Raw genomic sequence first — 17,323 nt, 5'->3', positions numbered from 1 at the left:
TAAAAATAATATGTAGAAAGGAGGCAGGAAGAAAAGGGAGGCTGTAGCTTTAAATCTAAAAACTACATTATTGTCCTCATCTTCACCTCAAAGGTCCTGTTTTCCTTTAAGCATACATTCCAAAAACGTCCTCATCTTTCACCCTTAAGTCCATTTTCCCTGGGACCTGAAGTTTCCAAAAGGCTTGATAAACAAAGATCCCGTAAGTCTTCAAGCATTATACATCTAGTTAAGTATGTACATATATTTTCTGAGCAGCATAGCATATTTTAGACTGATAAGAAATGTCTCGAGGGAATGGTGTTAAAAGATCATGACACTTGGTCATGCCCAGGTGCCTTCCATCAATCTGACGTCAGAAACCTGAGAATTCTGAGAAGAACCAAGCTGCCATCCCTGCTCTACGCCCCCTGCCCACCCCCTAATGGGGTCTCCTATAAAAGAACTGTGAGATCTCAAATGCCTCTCTTTCTTTCTCTTTCTGGAGGGGGTCCAGGTTCTCCCTTGAATGTGTATTTCTTAGTTTCCTAAATAGACCTCTATCTATGTCTCCAATTGGTGCATGTGGAAATCCTTTTCTGCAAGGGCCCTGCAGACCTTGAGTTGAGGAATCGACCCTTTTCCCATAACAAACCAGCCCGGGACTGGGGTGGAGTACTGTGTATTTCCCCCACTGTAGCTCAGCACCGTGCTTCCAGAATAGCAGGCAGATCTCAGGCTCCAGAGCAAACTTCATCGCCCGCACCCCACCCAGCCCTGGTGTGTTTAGCATCTTTGTTAGCACTGTGTAGGCTTGGGCTCCAGAGTGTTCTCTGGTGGCACAGAAGGGACGTCCCTGAGTTTCTGCAGGCCAGTTCCCAGATTCCTGTCTGGTTGTTTTGTGTGCTCAAAGAGAAGTGCCAGGCATCATTAAGTGCTGTGAACACTGTCCTTTCTCTGCTCTTCAGGAGCATGCGAGTGCCACCGTGGGCCCAGGTATTGAAGAGCTTCTCGCTTGGGCAGAGGCAACTGTGCACGGATGATCTTGGCCTGGTGTGTGGAATCCTCTCCAACTAGGATGGCATGTGCACACGCTTGGGAAGATCTCAGTGCCCAGGGAAAAGCATTAAGTAACGAGGCACAGAGATGTGTCTGACCTGCTCCACTCCCACCTCTAGTCAGTGGATCTCAGCAGTTTTCAGCAGGCAGCCATCTCACTCTATATTCTACTTATATGACTTGCTTCCAAGTTGTTTCCCCATGAAAATACGGTCTTTATTTTGGCGAGTGGAAGAGTACTGTGGATTGAATGCAGGGAGGTTTTACCACTATACTATATCCCCAGGAAATAAGTCTAAGTTATTGGGTGCTGGCCTTGAACTTGTGATCCTTCTGTCTCAGCCTCCCAAGCACTGGGATTGCATGTGTGTGCCACTGTGTCTGGCAAAAATACAGTCTTAACTTCTGTTTCAGGGGAATTATTCATTTTCTTGGTCAAAGCATTCTTCTTTTTGGAACTTAAACCTCTAGGTTTGCAAAACCAAAAAGCAATGGGGGCAGGATTTCTAAGAGATATGGTGAGAGGTGCCATTGCCATTTCCACCTGTTGACTACTGAACTACTGAGTCCCAGCTGTGGGAGAAACGGTACCACACATGGATCACTGATTCAAAGCATAAACGCCCTTCTGGAGAACCTTGCCCCTATAAGATATTGCCACCGATCTGGCTCTACAACTGAGTCTTTAAGACTGCTGCTTCTGAATGGTGAGGGACATGGCATGAGCAGTGATTTTCATGAGCACTGGCCCTTTTCTTTCCCAGTGAGTTTTATGGTGAGAAGCAATGCCAATATGAAACAGCAAGAAAGAGGATGGGGCTTACTAGAAACCCACAGGCAGCAGTTCTGAAGCCCACAGGCAGCAGAAGTAGTGTATGCAGGGACTTCAAGTAAGTATCGAACCAGGAAAACCAATACACTGCCCCTTCCAGGTTAGAAGCAGTCCAGTTTAATCAAATGGTCACCAGCTAGCTGGCTGATCATCCCACCAAGTGGTGACCCACCAGGACTTCTGGTTGGTCTTCGTTGTTGGTATATTGGGCAGTAGTGGCCCTCGCCCAGCCAGCCTGAGTTAGTGAGAGTCCATGGTGCTAAATACATGTATAACCTCTATCCCTGTCACCCTGACCACTTTTTTCCTTGGCCTATTAACTATAGCAGGTGTATTAGTGGAGAGAGATTGACTGGTATCAAAAATCCATTCTATTTGATCCTAAAGAGTCTCCTCTGTGGAGGCCACCCCTGATGCATTCATTTAAAATATAAAAATTTTCACATTTCCTTACCCATTCGGAGCAGGCCTCTTCCCCAGACTTTCTCGTCACCAATTTTCCAATTATATTCCTTCCAAGTCAGTGACCCTCTTCCTTCCAGAAAAATTATTGACCATTGCCCATCAGTCAGTGCACAATCTCATGTCTAAGTCATTTATTCTCCTAAAGAAAATGAACCTTGAGGTTGTGCCTGCTGATAAGATTTCCCTCCACCACTGTCCTTCAAGGATATTAAAAAAGGGGATTTAATCTGGACGTGATGACGCACACTTGTAATCACAGAACTTGGGAGGCTGAGTCAGGAGGATCCCAGATTCAAGGATAGAGTCAGCTATTTAGTGAGGCCCTCTGCAACTTAGTGAGACATTGTTTCAAGATAAAGAATAAAAAATACAACCAAGGGTATAGCTTGAAGGTAGAATGCCCCTGGGTTCAATCCCCAGTACTGCAAAAAAAAAAAAAAAAAAAAAAAAAAAAGGGATCTAAGCTGGGTATGGTGGTACATGCCTGTAATCCCAGTACTTGGGAGGTTGAGACAGAGCATGTCAGGCCTGAGGCCAGTCTCATCAACTTAGGGAGGCCCTTTACAACTAAATGTGGCCTTGTTTCAAAATAAAACATAAAATAAGGCTGAGGGTGTAGCTTAGAGGTAGAACACCCCTGGGTTCCATCTCCAGTACCACAAACAAACAAACAAAAAGAAAAGAAAAGACAAAGAGAGTGTATTTTTACAGCCGTTCACTCTCAGGTGCTGTCTAATATAGAGAACAATTTGTAAATCAGGGCTGAGTTTTTTCTTTATCAACATTCATATGAAGAGATTTGATCCTGGGGCAAAGCAGAAAGAAAAAAAAGTGTAAAAGGAATAAAATAGAATCAATCTCTACCAGTCACTTGTCCACAGTCTACTACTTTGGCTTACTTCTCAGATCCCTCATGTAAATTGTTTTTGTATTTTGTTTAAAGTCTTTTGTCATAATCAACAGGAGGGAGAGAGAGAGAGAGAGAGAGAGAGAGAGAGAGAGAGAGAGGGAGAGAGGTGGATGGATGCTAGTGAGCTACTTTCATATTGGCTGGAAACAGAATCTCCTCACTGGATTATTTTTTAATAGTTAAAATTTAAGCTGGGCATAGTGGCACACATTTATAACCCCAGTACTTGGGAGACTGAGACGGGAGAATTACAGGTTTGGAGCCAGTCTCAGCAATTTAATGAGATCCTCAACAACTTAGCGAGTTCTTTCAAAAAATAAAAAACTGAAAGGACTAGGTGTGTATCTCAGAGGTAGAATGTCTTTAGGTTTAATCTCCAGTATGAAGAAGAAGGAGAAGGAGGGAAAGGGAAAAGGAGAGGAGGAGGGGGAGGAGGAGGAGGACTTAATTTTTAGAGCAATTTTAGGATTACAGCAAAATTGAGCAGAAGGTACCGAAATTTTCCATGTAAGCTCTGTCTCAGATGGGTACAGCCTCCCTCTATTATCATTATCCCACACCAGAGTAGTGCATTTGTTACAACTGATGAACCTATGTTGACGTATCATTATCACCCAAAGTCCATGGTTTACCTTAGGGATCACCCCTGGTGTTGTACAATCTTTGGTTTTGAAGCATATCCAAAATTATCATACCATACAGAGTCACTTCCCTGCCCTAAAAATCTTCTGTTTTCTGTTTATTAACCTTATTAACCACTCTTTGAAAACTATCAATCATTTTCATCATTTCCACAATTTTACCATTTCCAGAATGTCATTTAGCTGGAATCATACTATATGTAGCCCTTTCAGGTTGGTGTCTTTTACTTAATAATATGCATTTTTGTTTCTTCCGTATCATTTCATAGCTCAATAGCTCATTATTAGTGCTGAATAATATTCCACATTTGGATGCACCACAATTTATCTATTTACCTACAGAGAGACTAACTGGTTGCTTTCAACAGTGGGACCAGTTACAAATAAAGCTGCATTAAACATTTACATATAGGGTTAAAAATGAATGTAGGGTTTCAAATAATTTTGTTTGTTTGTTTGTTTGTGTTTTTTGGTGGTACTGGGGATGGAACTCAGGGGCCTTCTACCTCTGGGCTACAGTACCAGGCCTATTTTATATTTATTTATTTATTTATTTATTTTATTTATTATTATTATTATTATTATTATTATTATTATTATTATTATTATTTGGTGGTACTGGGGTTCCTGGAAGCCCTACCGCCGGGCTACACTCCTAGACCTATTTTTTATATTTTTTAAATTTGGAAACAGGGTCTCTTAAACCAGCGAGGCTGTCTCCAAACCAGCGCGCTCCTCCTGTCTCTGACTCCCAAGTGCGGGGATTACAAGCGTGCGCCACCACGCCCGGCATATTTTATATTTTATTTGGAAACAGGGTCTCTTAAGCCAGCAGAGACTGGCTTTGAACCTGCGCGATCCTCCTGTCTCAGCCTCCCAAGCACGGGGATTACAAACTTTCAAATCATTTTGGAAACACCAAGGATTGTAATTGTTGGATCATATGTTAAGAGTACGATTAGTTTTGCAAGAATCTATTTTTCAAAGGGTTGCACCACACTCTCCCCAGTATTTGAAGTAGAGGGGGAAACTCACCCAATAACAAATATACAAAGTTAAAAAATTGCTCCCAGGTGTTTGTTTTGTTTGGGGGGAGGAGATTTTGAGGGTGGGGGTGGGGTGGGGAGGTAACTAGTAGAAGTAAAAGTTCCAGGACTACAGCTCAAACTCGCCCTCTGAAAATTTGGTCACTGGCTTTCAAATAAAGCAGTATTCTACCTGCTCCAAGATTTCCCCACCCTCTTACTTAGTACTCTCTCTCCCCTATCTAGGCCATAACCAAATTAAAGTCCTATGTTAGGCAAAGCCATCTTGTGGAGGGGTACTAGGGATTGAACCCAGGGGCATTTTACCTCTGAGCTATACTCCAACCCTATTTTATTCTTTTTTTTGAAACAGGGTCTCACTAAGTTGCAGAGGGTATCACTAAGTTGTTGAGGCTGGCCACGAACCTGAAATCCTCCTGTATCAGCCTTCCAAGTACTGGGATTATAAGCAAGCCCTAACATGCCTGGCTTAGACAAAGCCATCTTTATGGTTTGATATTCGGTTGTCAGAAGGAAAAGAGAAACACACTTCCATGGAGAAGGCAAATCTGTATTAGATCTGCAAGTCTGCATCCAAAGAGATGTCTCTCACAAATTGAGACAGGACAGGGGCAGCAAGTGGCATCTAAGAAACGATTCTCAAGAGCAAAGCTGCAGGCTCCTCAGGTCTAGAAATCCCACCAACCCCTACACACATGCACGTGTGAGTGCTTGTGTGAGTATTGCACAGTCAGACAGGTATTGCCGGGCGTGGTGTTGCACACTTGGGGATCTCTGTACATGGGACAGCCTCAGCTTCTTAGAGAGACCCTTCGTGACTCAGTGAGACCCTGTTTCAAAAAAAGACCAAGGTATCTAAAACTCCTTACCTCAATATCCCATAAACACTGCTTTCAACCTCTGCAGTGTCACGGATGACATGAAAGCAAGCTAAGGATGACACACTAACTCTGCTGAGCTCCTAAAGGGACCCAGCATGGTGCCAGGCACACAGCAGACACTTGACAAAAATGGGCAGCAAGCCCCTCAGAGGAAGTGGCCTGGCATGAGTCTTGCTTAGACTGCACCGCACCTGGCGGGGATCTCACAGAATCAGTCTTGCAACAAGCCAAAGGCTCCAAGCTGTTCCATCTCCTAGGTACACTCAACTTACACCCACAAGCTTCAAGCCCCAGGGCTTACGCCCCAACATCTAAGTTCCCAAAGAGAAGGTGTGAAATTCAGGGTCACACAAAATGCAAAAGCAAGCTGCTCCAAGAGAATGATCCACTCAGGCACCTCCAGGTCCAGGTAGGAAAACAGGAACCCTGCAGCTCCCAGGAGCTATCATATTTATTTTTCTTTCTTTCTTTTCTTTTTTCTTTTTTCTTTTTTCTTTTTTCTCTTTTCTTTTTTTGCAGTACTGGGGATGGAACCCAAGGGCATTGTACCTCTGAGCTACAACCCCAGTCTTTTTATTTTTGAAACAGGGTCTCACTGAGTTGTAGAGGGCCTCACTAAATAGCTGAGCCTGTCTGTGAACCACGATCCTCCAGTCTCACCCTCCCGAATTCTGGGATTACAAGCATGTGCCACCTTGCTCAGCTAGAAGCTATCATATTTCTGTAAAATACTTGGTCTTGTGTATGCAGCCAATCTGTCCTTTCACTCAGGCCCGGGAAGGTGCGTATTTAAGCTGGGAGCCAGAGTGTGGGCTGCGTGGTTGAAAGGCAAGTCTCAGCTCAGGAAAAGAGGCTCTGACTCAAGATGTGCCCAGGTCCCTTCTCCACAGTGCATGTACCCAGGCCAAGGTGTGCCAAAGAGCTGTGTGAATGTTTTTAAACACCCATCGACCTTTCACACGTTGGGTATAGCCCTCCTTTCTTTCAGGGTTCTTTGCTCATCTTGTCTCCCCAGCTACTATCATGTCAGGCCAGGGTCACAACAGAAAAAGAGTGTGGTGACACCAAGTGTCCCCTCACCTGCTTTCTCTCTTCTCTACTACCCACTGTCCTCCTCGAGCCTCATGGGAGGTCTGAGGGGCCAGACATCCCTGGGAAGCCTGGAGAGCAAAGGGTGGGAGGCCTGTAGCTTCCTGCATGATGCAGGGCCCCGTGTGGCTCCCTGGCCTCACTGCCACCCTGACCCTATGGAGATGCAGCTGCTCTTCAAACCAGCACACTCCCCTCCTCTCTTCATCCACTCCATCCTGGTCCAGAAGAAGTCCTTGGGTGGTTTTGGTCTCAGGTAGGTGGGAGGGCACAAGCTAAGCTGTAGAAGTAGAAGTAGAAGTAGAAATGGACTGGTACCAGATGTGTCTGCATGTGAACGGGGCATTCCTTTGTGCCCTTATCCAGGAAGTAGGCCAGCACGCAACACAGGACAGCTTGGTGGCAAATGACAGCTTGGTGGCAAATGACCAGCAGGTTCTCTTGGCGCTCCCTTTCCATGATCACTGGCTCCAGGAACTGGACCAGATTGTGTCTTAGGACTTTCCTGTGGGGGTAGCAGTAGTTGTATTTGTCTTGTTTCCACAGCGCATGCTCCCTGATCTTGTAGGTCAGCTTCTCACACACGCCCACACTGATCTCATGGAGTGCCTTCCACTGTTTCTAGGGGATCTTCAGTGCCTCAGCTGTCTGGATGGTGCTCTTCAGCTGGCTAGTCCACATGCAAAGGTCCTTTAGGTTCTATTCTTCAACAAACTTGCTCAGGGTTAGCACAATTCTTGCCTTTGCTAGATAGGCCCGAGTTCCCCTCATCTTGCCCTGGAGGTTGTACTCAATCTCAAAGTGCCAACATAGGTAGATGGTGCAGAGTTGCAGGTAGTACATGAATGGGCTCTGGATATGGTCCTGAACTCTGTTCATCAAGAACCTCTGGCTGTCATTAATCACTTTGTTCAGCAACAGGTCCCTGTCACATTTGCTGGGGTCAAGGGGATGGTAGCTGGCTTCATAGCAACTGATCCACTTCACGAAGTCACTCTTGGCTTCTCCTGAGTTGCAGTCTTTGTAATCAGGCTAAAGATTTTAACTTCCATGGTGGTGGAGGCCCCAAATGTAGGTTTATCACACATGGACTCGATGAAAAAACACTTTGAAATAATTTTAATTTGCAAAATGAAGGATCATTTCTCTGGTTGTCCTGGTGGCATCAAAAACTATTATTTGTCCCCCTTCCTTTGTTACGTACCTTTTGATATTGCTCAGGGCAGCTATGGCACATTGCTCTCGGACTTTCATGGTGTGGAGATTCTTCTCCAGGATTTGGGATGGAGAGACCTGAAAGGGAAAACACCGAACAGCTGCCCTGAAATGAAGGCACGGACAATTGCCTGATGGGCAACTGACAATTTATTCTCTAAAACTAGGATTTTTATATTCTTTTTAAAAAACTAGGTTAAGTATTACATTTTCATGGGAAAAACAAACATCACAATGCCATGAGGAATGCTAGAGATTAGGGAGGATGTCAAAGTCACTAAGATACAACCATCAAAGGAAACTAACAAATCAACAAACGCAGGGCGGGAGAGGCCAGAGCAGCTCAGTAAGGGTTAAAAGATAAGCTCCCTCTACCACTCGGGGGCCTTGAGGTGAATTCTGGAAGGGCTGGAGTTCTGCCTGGAGTTTTGGGGAATCTAACCTTTCGCCAGCCCCTCTCAACTCTTTCGGAATCTTTCATTCCTCAGGCTTTGTCCATTTCCCCCGTCACATGGCTTCCTCATTGTTGGAGTGAAGAAGTTATAGGAGCTCTACTGCTTCTTGGAGATGCTCTCATCCACTGAAAACTTTTGTTGGAATGCCCATCCAGTTAAGGTAGTGTCAACTTCTTGGAGATGTATGTCTTACTCCAGGGAAGGGAGGCCCACCATAATAATCACCGTCTGGGAGTTGGTGAGTTTGGCCCACAAGGGTTTTGCTTGGAGATACTGGGGTTCAGTCCATGTTATGTGGATGACCACAGACTTCAGGGCATGGCAGTTGTAGGAAGTGGAGAGGAGAACACAAGGCTTGTGTTCTCCCCATTATGGAGACCAGAAGCAAGAGCTAGGGTCCATTTTGTGTTTATTTTTGTGAAGGGTGTAAAGTCTGTGTCTAGATTCATTTTTATACATGTCAATATATAGATGACCTAGCACAATTTGTGAGAAAGCCTACTTTGTCTCCATTGTTTTGCCTTTACTATTTTATCAAAGAGAAGTTGACCACATTTATATGGGTGTATTTCTAAGCTCTCTATTCTGCTCCATTGAGCAATTCATTTATTCTTTCAAAAATTCTACACAGGCCGGGCGTGGTGGCACACGCTTGTAATCCCCGCGCTTGGGAGGCTAAGACAGGAGGATCGCACGGGTTCAAAGCCAGCCTCAGCTACTCAGTGAGGCTCTCAGCAACTTAGTGAGACCCTGTTTTCAAATAAAATATAAAAAAGGTCTGGGAGTATAAAGCCTCTGGATTCCACCCCAGTACCACCAAAAAAAAAAAAAAAATCTACACAGTTTCCCCAGTACCACAAAAATAAAGAAATAAATTAGACTAGAAAATAGGGCTGAGGGTGTGGCTCAGAGGTAGAATACTGGGATTATAGGTATAGTGCCACCATGCCTAGGGAAAACTGTGTAGATTTTTTTTTTTTGGTGGTACTGGGGGTGGAACCCAGGGTCTTTTTTTTTTTTTACCTCTGGGCTATACTTCCAACCCTATTTTATACTTTATTTGAAAACAGGGTCTCACTAAGTTGCTGAGAGCTTCACTCAGTAGCTGAGGCTGGCTTTGAACCTGTGCGATCTTCCTATCTCAGCCTCCCAAGCGCTGGGATTACAAGCGTGTGCCATCCCAGCCGGCTTAGTCTTTTTTATTTTTGAAACAGGGTCTCACTGAGTTGTGAAGGGTCTCACTAAGTAGCTGAAGCTGTCCTCAAATCGAGATCCTGCTGTCTCAGCCTCCTGAATGCTGAGATTACAAGCGTGTGCTACCACGCCCGGCTTTAGGTTCTCTAGTTTGATCTTTCTAATCAGGATTTTTTTTTTTACTTCTCTCATGCTCCCCTTAAATCTGTGTGCCAGCTTATATTATGGAAATGAGGGCTGATTTGTAAACTACAGTCATATGAAGCTCCCCCCACTGCAATCCCAGAGTCTTGCAACACAGCAGCTGGTGGAAGATTTTGACACAGGTGTATCTGGAACCACAGGGGAGGGCAGGCTTTCTGCATGTTTTTGACACCTGTTGCTAAACCAGTCTGCAAGTACAGTTTTTATATCAGAATTGCATATACATCTTCACATGCAACGCTCTGCAAAATGTTGTGCAACTGCTAGTAACAGTTGACAAAACCAGAACATCTGGTTACATCCACCCTGGACACATGCCTCTGGATAGGCATGAACACAAGGCCATCACTGTTCTGAGCAATATTTCTCTCAATTTGATGGCCATCAAGTAACAATAAAGGAGGAGGAAGAAAACTCAGCTTTGTATTTCACAGAACACTGTGCATGGTGGTCTCTTTGTCGACTTGTTTTTCTTTAAGGAACTCAGAGTAGTGTGCAACAGCGATCCCTCTGTTTTGTACTGTCTTCAACCTCTGGTGTCTCCAGCTCTCAAGCTTCCTCAGCCATTGTGAGCGATGAGTAAGGTCCCTTGCCAAAGGTACCAGGATATGCAACTGACTGGATAGGACTGTTGGCCGGGACAAAGCTGTAATAAAATTATTACTGGAGGTAAAGCTGGATAAGAAAAAAAATGGCTTGGTAAGTAAAAAAGGCATCTACCCTTAGTGTTTGGGAGGCTGAGAAAGGAGGATCATTGGCTCAAGGCCAGCCTCAGCAACTTAGCAAGACCCTGTTTCAAAACAAAACATAAAACTAAAAGGGTGCATGTTGGAGGTTTTAGAATGTCCCTGGGTTCAACTCCCAGAACAACAACAACAAAAATAAAAAGGCATCTGCATTTAATAACTTTGGCCAGATGGAAACATATTTGCTAAGTTTGACCAGTTCCTATCTTAATACTCTAACGTTATTAGACCAGTTTTAATTTAAAGAAGATTGGACCAGACAATACCTAAGAGATCAGATTGTTGGGGGGTAGGAAATGCCATCAGATTATAGATGAGGGAGATGTCACTTAATTGCTCCAGCTAGACTCTCCTATGCATTTGTGTATGTGTTTGCCTGATTAGATGTTTGTTTAGTCTGTATCTTCTCTTGGTTTATCCAGTTTTGTCTTCAGCTATGCTTTTTAGCTCTTCAGATCTCGTATTTTGTTCAGTGCCCTTGGCCCCGTGGCTATTGAGGATACTGGCTTAATTCTAGTAATTGGGGTTTTTCCAATTAAAACTGACCATTAAATTGTTAAAAGATTTTTTAAAATAAAAAAAAACATTATTTGTGCCCTTTTAATATATGTTAAAGAGACATTGTCAAGCATTTGATTTTTTGTGTTGTATTAAATTTCTGTTGTTCATATAATATCCTTTAACCTCTAGTTTCCCATGTGTTCTTTGTTAGGTTTATGTCTCATTTTATATTCTTGATCCATTTGTTTTCCAAGGCACAATCACTCAAGAGTCCCAAGGCACAATTACTAAGGACTGTGTTAGCTCCCTGTTTGTGTTAATGTAAAGGCACCTGTAACTATGTACTTGAAATTCTGTTAAAAGCCTTGGTCTGAATCATGGTCCTTGTGCTGGATGGTGGCTGTGTGGATAGCTAAAATACTTGCTGGTGTTTGCTGGTGTCCTTCCTAACCTGGCTTTCTCTTGCTCCCTTGGAAGACAGTGGCATGTTAACATTACAGCACTGGGTTTTTGTCTGGTATCAAGTGTGACATTTTATGTAAACATGTCTTACAATTTTTTCCCACTTAAAAAGCATTGTTTTCTAAAATCTTCCTATAATTGTTACAGGATGGATTTTTATTCATTATCTTAGATCTTATAACATAGACTATCATGTAATTTGTGAACACTGATAGTTCTATTTCTACCATCCTAATTCTAGTTACCATTCCTTTTCTTGTCTTATTGAATTAACAAGGACATCTAGTTTGATGTTGAATATGGGTAAAGAAAGAAAACATCCTTGTTCCCCCTAATGTTAGAGGAAACAGTCTAGTTTATCATCAGAAAGGATATCTGTAAATATTTTGTAGATTTTTAAAAATCAAGTTGAGACAATTTCACTCTATTCTTAGTTTTATGAGAATTTTAGCCATGAACAGATGATGGATTTTTGTCAAATGCTATTTTTACATCTGTTAATATAAACCACGTGATTCTGCTCCTTTAACCAGTTTCCTCACTGGGATGCATGGAGGATAAAACTAAACTGAAAGTTTTTATCAAGCTGGTGATCTGATTGCAGTGAATTTTGTTTTACCTTATAAATTACTCAAATTACAGTTATTGTAAATTAATGAGTATTGGAAACACATAATGAAAGTTCCATTGAAGTTCAGAAATTATGAGCCACTACTGAAATGTGAGAGGAAGCTATCATGTGAGTGATGACTAAACCAAACCTAAACCTACACACAAAGCTGAATTGCTGTCAGAACCAGGCAGGTGGCGCTGTCTCAGCAGCAGGAACCGCAAGTTCCACTTAGCAAATAGAGTGTTGCTCCGGCCATTGCTTGATGCTTCAACTGTCAGTCCTTATACATGAGTGCCCCCTTCTGGAAATATATGAATAGCATCCTCACACCTGTTGGATGATGTTAGAGAATCATTGTTATGTGCAAATTATGTTAGAATTTAGATGTGGTTTCTAAAAGAACGTTCATGATACATAATGGACGAAAATGACTCCTTCCCTGTACAGTCTTCTGCAGAGCACCCATCCCAGAACATCATGTTCTCACGGAGAAATTAATGAAATTAGTTGTGCATGGAGTAGATATCATTTTTTTCCCCTTTGTGGTACTGGAGATTGATCCCAGGGGGACTATACCAGTGAGCTCGATTTCCAGCCCCTTTTTATTATTATACTTTTAATGGTACATTATAGTCTCACATCTTAATGTAGTTCATAGTTTTGGTGACATAAATGCACACAGCACTTGGTGGGCTTTCCCCCAACTCCCTCCCCACTTCTCTCTCCCCCATATAAGATATTGAGATTAGAATGCCAAGTCCTTCCAGTATTTTAATTGCTCCCTGGCTTCTGCATATGAAAGAAAACATATGACCCTTCACTTTCTTTGACTGGCTAATCTCACTTAACATAATGGTCTCCAAGTCCATCCCTTTTCCTGCAAATGACATTATTTTATCCTTCTTTATTGTTCAGTAGAATTTCATTGTGTGTATATGCCCTAATTTTGTAATCCATTCATCTGTTGATGAGTGGCTAGGTTGGTTCCATAGTTTGGCTATTGTGAATCAGCATAGGTGTTTGTCAGCTAATGAATGGATAAAGAGATGTGATATGTATGTATACAAAAAGCAGTATTAGAGACTTCCGGGAAGATGGCGACAGAGAAAAGCAGGGCTTAAGAGCCCCACTAACAACCAATCTCCATTACCACAAAATCAGCGCCTTTCATAGCCAGAAAACACCATCACCAAATAAACAAAAAAATCACCAGGCTCCAGAGAGAAAGCGGACTGAGAACAGAGCTCAGAGCCACAGAGGAGATACACCGGCCCACGCCCGAGGACGCGGCAGCAGTGCCATACTGCCGGCGGCAGCGGCGAGTTCACCGGACGGCTACAGCAAGCCGAGGAGAGCCGCTGCGGAACAGCCAGGCGGGATTTTTCAGCGCAGGGCACATCTAAAGCTCCCAGTGACTGAGCTCAGCACACGCTGCAGGGACTCAGAGTGGAACTCAAAACCAAGAAGAAATAAGCCAGCCTCACGGTCGAGGGCATAGCAGCGGCACCATATTGCCACCGGCGGCAGCAACAGCGAATTCACCGAGTCCAGTACAGCTACATCTGTGAACTCAAGAACAGTGAGTCAAATTGTGGGCCCCAGAGGAGAAATCCCAGTACTGTACTCCCTGGGACTTGACCCAGTGGGGGAGTGGCGGTGGCAGAGATATCACACCATAGGAGAACGTGCAACCTGGCACCCCCCACAGTCTAAAGCAGCCTCTATCGACTCTCTGGGTCGGAGACTCTGTGATACAACCCAGTAAAGGAGTAGTGGGGTCTGAGATACTACTGACTCGAGATCCAGAGCACCTTAAGTGAAGTCATAGTGACCCAAGGGAAGAACCCAGAGAAGGCACAAACTTCCGAAATCATGGGAAAGAGAAATAACACTGGAGCAATGAATGCCCACAACCCCACAACATCAGAACCCGATAAAACAGAAAATCAGAGATTTCTAGAAGATCAAATCAGGAAAATAACTGTAGAAATAATAGAGGTGCTTCGAAAAGAACTCAGAGAGAGCCAAAAAGAGATAAAGGATGCAATTAATGAAGTAAAGGCCTCAATTCAAAGCACAAACAACCGATTAGACCGCATGGAGAACAGAATCTCGCTCTTAGAAGATGATCATTCCAAAAATGAACGCATAGTTTCTAATCTAGAAAAAAATATCCAACAGCAGGAATCTGACATTGAAGAAATATGGGCCCATTTTAAGAGAGCTAACCTAAGAATAATTGGAATAGAGGAGTATCGCGTCCCTAAGGCTCCGTCCTGCAGAGCCCCAGGAAAGACGACACAAACGCCGAGTCTGCTGATGATGCTTCCTCTTTAGTGAGGCTCTCAGCAACTTAGTGAGACCCTGTTTCCAAATAAAATATAAAATATAGGTCTGGGACTATAGCCCGGAGGTAGAAAGTTTCTGGGTTCCACCCCCAGTACCACCAAAAACAACAACAACAAAAAGACTAAATAATAGGGCTGAGGGCCTGGCGTGGTGGCACAAGCTTGTAATCCCCGCACTTGGGAGGCGGAGACAGGAGGATTGTGCAGGTTCGAAGCCAACTGCACTGGCTTAAGAGACCCTGTTTCCAAATAAAAATATAAAATAGGTCTGGGAGTATAGCCCAGAGGTAGAAGGGCTTCCAGGAATCCCAGTACCACCACCAAAAAAAAAAAAAAAATAGGGCAATAGGGCTGAGGGTGTACCTCGGAGGTAGAATGCCCCTGGGTTCCATTCCTTGTACCGCAAAAAAAAAAAAAAAAAAAAAAGAAAAAGAAAGAAAGAAAAGTATATTAATGAATCATATAAAGTTAGAAAGATCTTCATCACTAAGAAATTAAATGATGCATTTCTAAATAATACTAGATAAAAGAGCAACAATACTCAGTAAAATAAGAAAATACTTAAAATTGAATGAAAATGAAATTTTAAAATTTGCAGGCTGTAGTTAAATCATTGCTAGGAAGCAAATTTATAGCATTAAATGATTTTATGGGAAATGAACAAGTATTCCAAATCAATTGTAAAAGTTTCTATCTTAAGAAACTAGAAAAAGAAAATAAAAATAACCTAAAACCAGTAGATGAGGAATATAAAAATTGGGCAAAATTCAGTAAGTTTGAAAACATAAAGAGCAGAAAAAATGCCCCCAAACTGTTTTTTGAAAAGTATGATAAAAGTTAAAGATCCTATAAAAGTTAATAAAAGATACTATGAATATCCCTATGCATATAACTTTGACAACTTAGATGAAATCCAACAATTGCTTTAAAGATAGAAAGCTACCAAAGTTCACTTAAAACAAATGGGGCTTTTATTTTTTGGTAGTACTGGGGTTCCTGGAAACCCTTCTACCTCCGGGCTACACTCCCAGACCTATTTTTATACTTTTTACAATTTGGAAACAGGGGCTCTTAAGCCAGCGCGGCTGGCTTCGAACCTGCGCGATCCTCCTGTCTCCGCCTCCCAAGTGCGGGGATTACAAGTGTGCGCCACCATGCCCGGCGTCAAATGGGGAATTTTAATGATTGCATATCTATTAAAATATCATGGGTTTTTTTTTTGCCGGACGTGGTGGCGCACGCTTGTAATCCCTGTGCTTGGGAGGCTGAAACAGGAGGATCGCACAGGTTCGAAGCCAGGTTCAGCTACTTAGTGAAGCTCTCAGCAACTTAGTGAGATCCTGTTTCCAAATAATATAGAAAATAGGTCTGGGAGTATAGCCTGGAGGTAGAAACCTCTGGGTTCCACCCCAGTACCACCAAATATATATATTCATAGGTTTTTTTTTTGTATAAGGTTTGAGCCCAGGGGCATTCTATGCTCTAGCTATACTCCCAGCCCTATTTTATTTATTATCATTTTTTTGTGGTACTGGGGATGGAACCCAGGGGCCTTCTACTTCTGGGCTACACTCCCAGACCTATTTTCTATTTTTATTTGAAAACAAGGTCTCACTAAGGTGCTGAGAGCCTCACTAAGTAGCTACGGTTGGCTTAGAGCTGTCTCAGCCTCCCAAGTACTGGGATTACAAGCGTGCACCACCAGATATGGATATTTTATTTATTATTTTGAAACAGAGTTTGCTAAGTTGCTGTATGTTTCACTAATTACTGAGTCTAGTCTCAAACCTATGATTCTTCTGTTTCAGCCTTCCAAGTACTGTATTATAGGTGTCTACCACCATGTCTAGCTAAAGTATCAAGTTTATAGTTGAAAAATCTTCAAGAAAGAAATCTCCAGGTCCACACAGTTTCAATGGAAAATCCTAGAAAACACTGAAGAAGATGACAGAAATTACGTATAATGTCTTTCAGAAAATAGAAGAGGGAATATTTAATAAATTATGGTTTCAGATCAGGATTATCCTGACGCCAAAATAAAAAATAATACAAGAAAAGGAAATGTATGATTCATGAACACAGGTCCAGAAAATTGTCAACATAATATTAACAAAATCTTTTATTAATATGGAATTCAATATAATAAAAAATGCATTATGACCAAGTAAGTTTTATCCTGGGAATGTAAAGCTGATTCCACTTCCAAAAATTAGTCAATGGAATTCACCATATTAACTTTAAAATAATCCATACCACCTGGTCATAACAATTGGTGCCAAAAAGTGGATTTAACTAAGCCAGGCATGATGAGGCATGCCTGTAATCTTAGTCCTTGGGAGGCGGAGCCAGGAAGATCTTGGGTTCACTGCCAGGATCAGCAATGTACTGAGACTCTAATCAATCTAGTGAGACCCTGTTTCAAAACAAATAATAAAAATAGGAAGCCGGGCGTGGTGGCGCACGCTTGTAATCCCCGCGCTTGGGAGGCTGAGACAGGAGGATCACACAGGTTCGAAGCCAGCCTCAGCTACTTAGTGAGGCTTTCAGCAACTTGGTGAGACCCTGTTTCCAAATAAAATATAAAAAAGGTCTGGGAGTATAGCCCGGAGGTAGAAAGCCTCTGGGTTCCACCCCCAGTACCACACACACACACAAAATAAAAATAAAAATAAAAATAAATTGG

The sequence above is a fragment of the Muscardinus avellanarius genome, assembly GCF_963383645.1.
Source record: "Muscardinus avellanarius genome assembly, chromosome: X".
NCBI lineage: Eukaryota > Metazoa > Chordata > Mammalia > Rodentia > Gliridae > Muscardinus > Muscardinus avellanarius.
Note: the sequence above shows the minus strand (reverse complement) of the source record.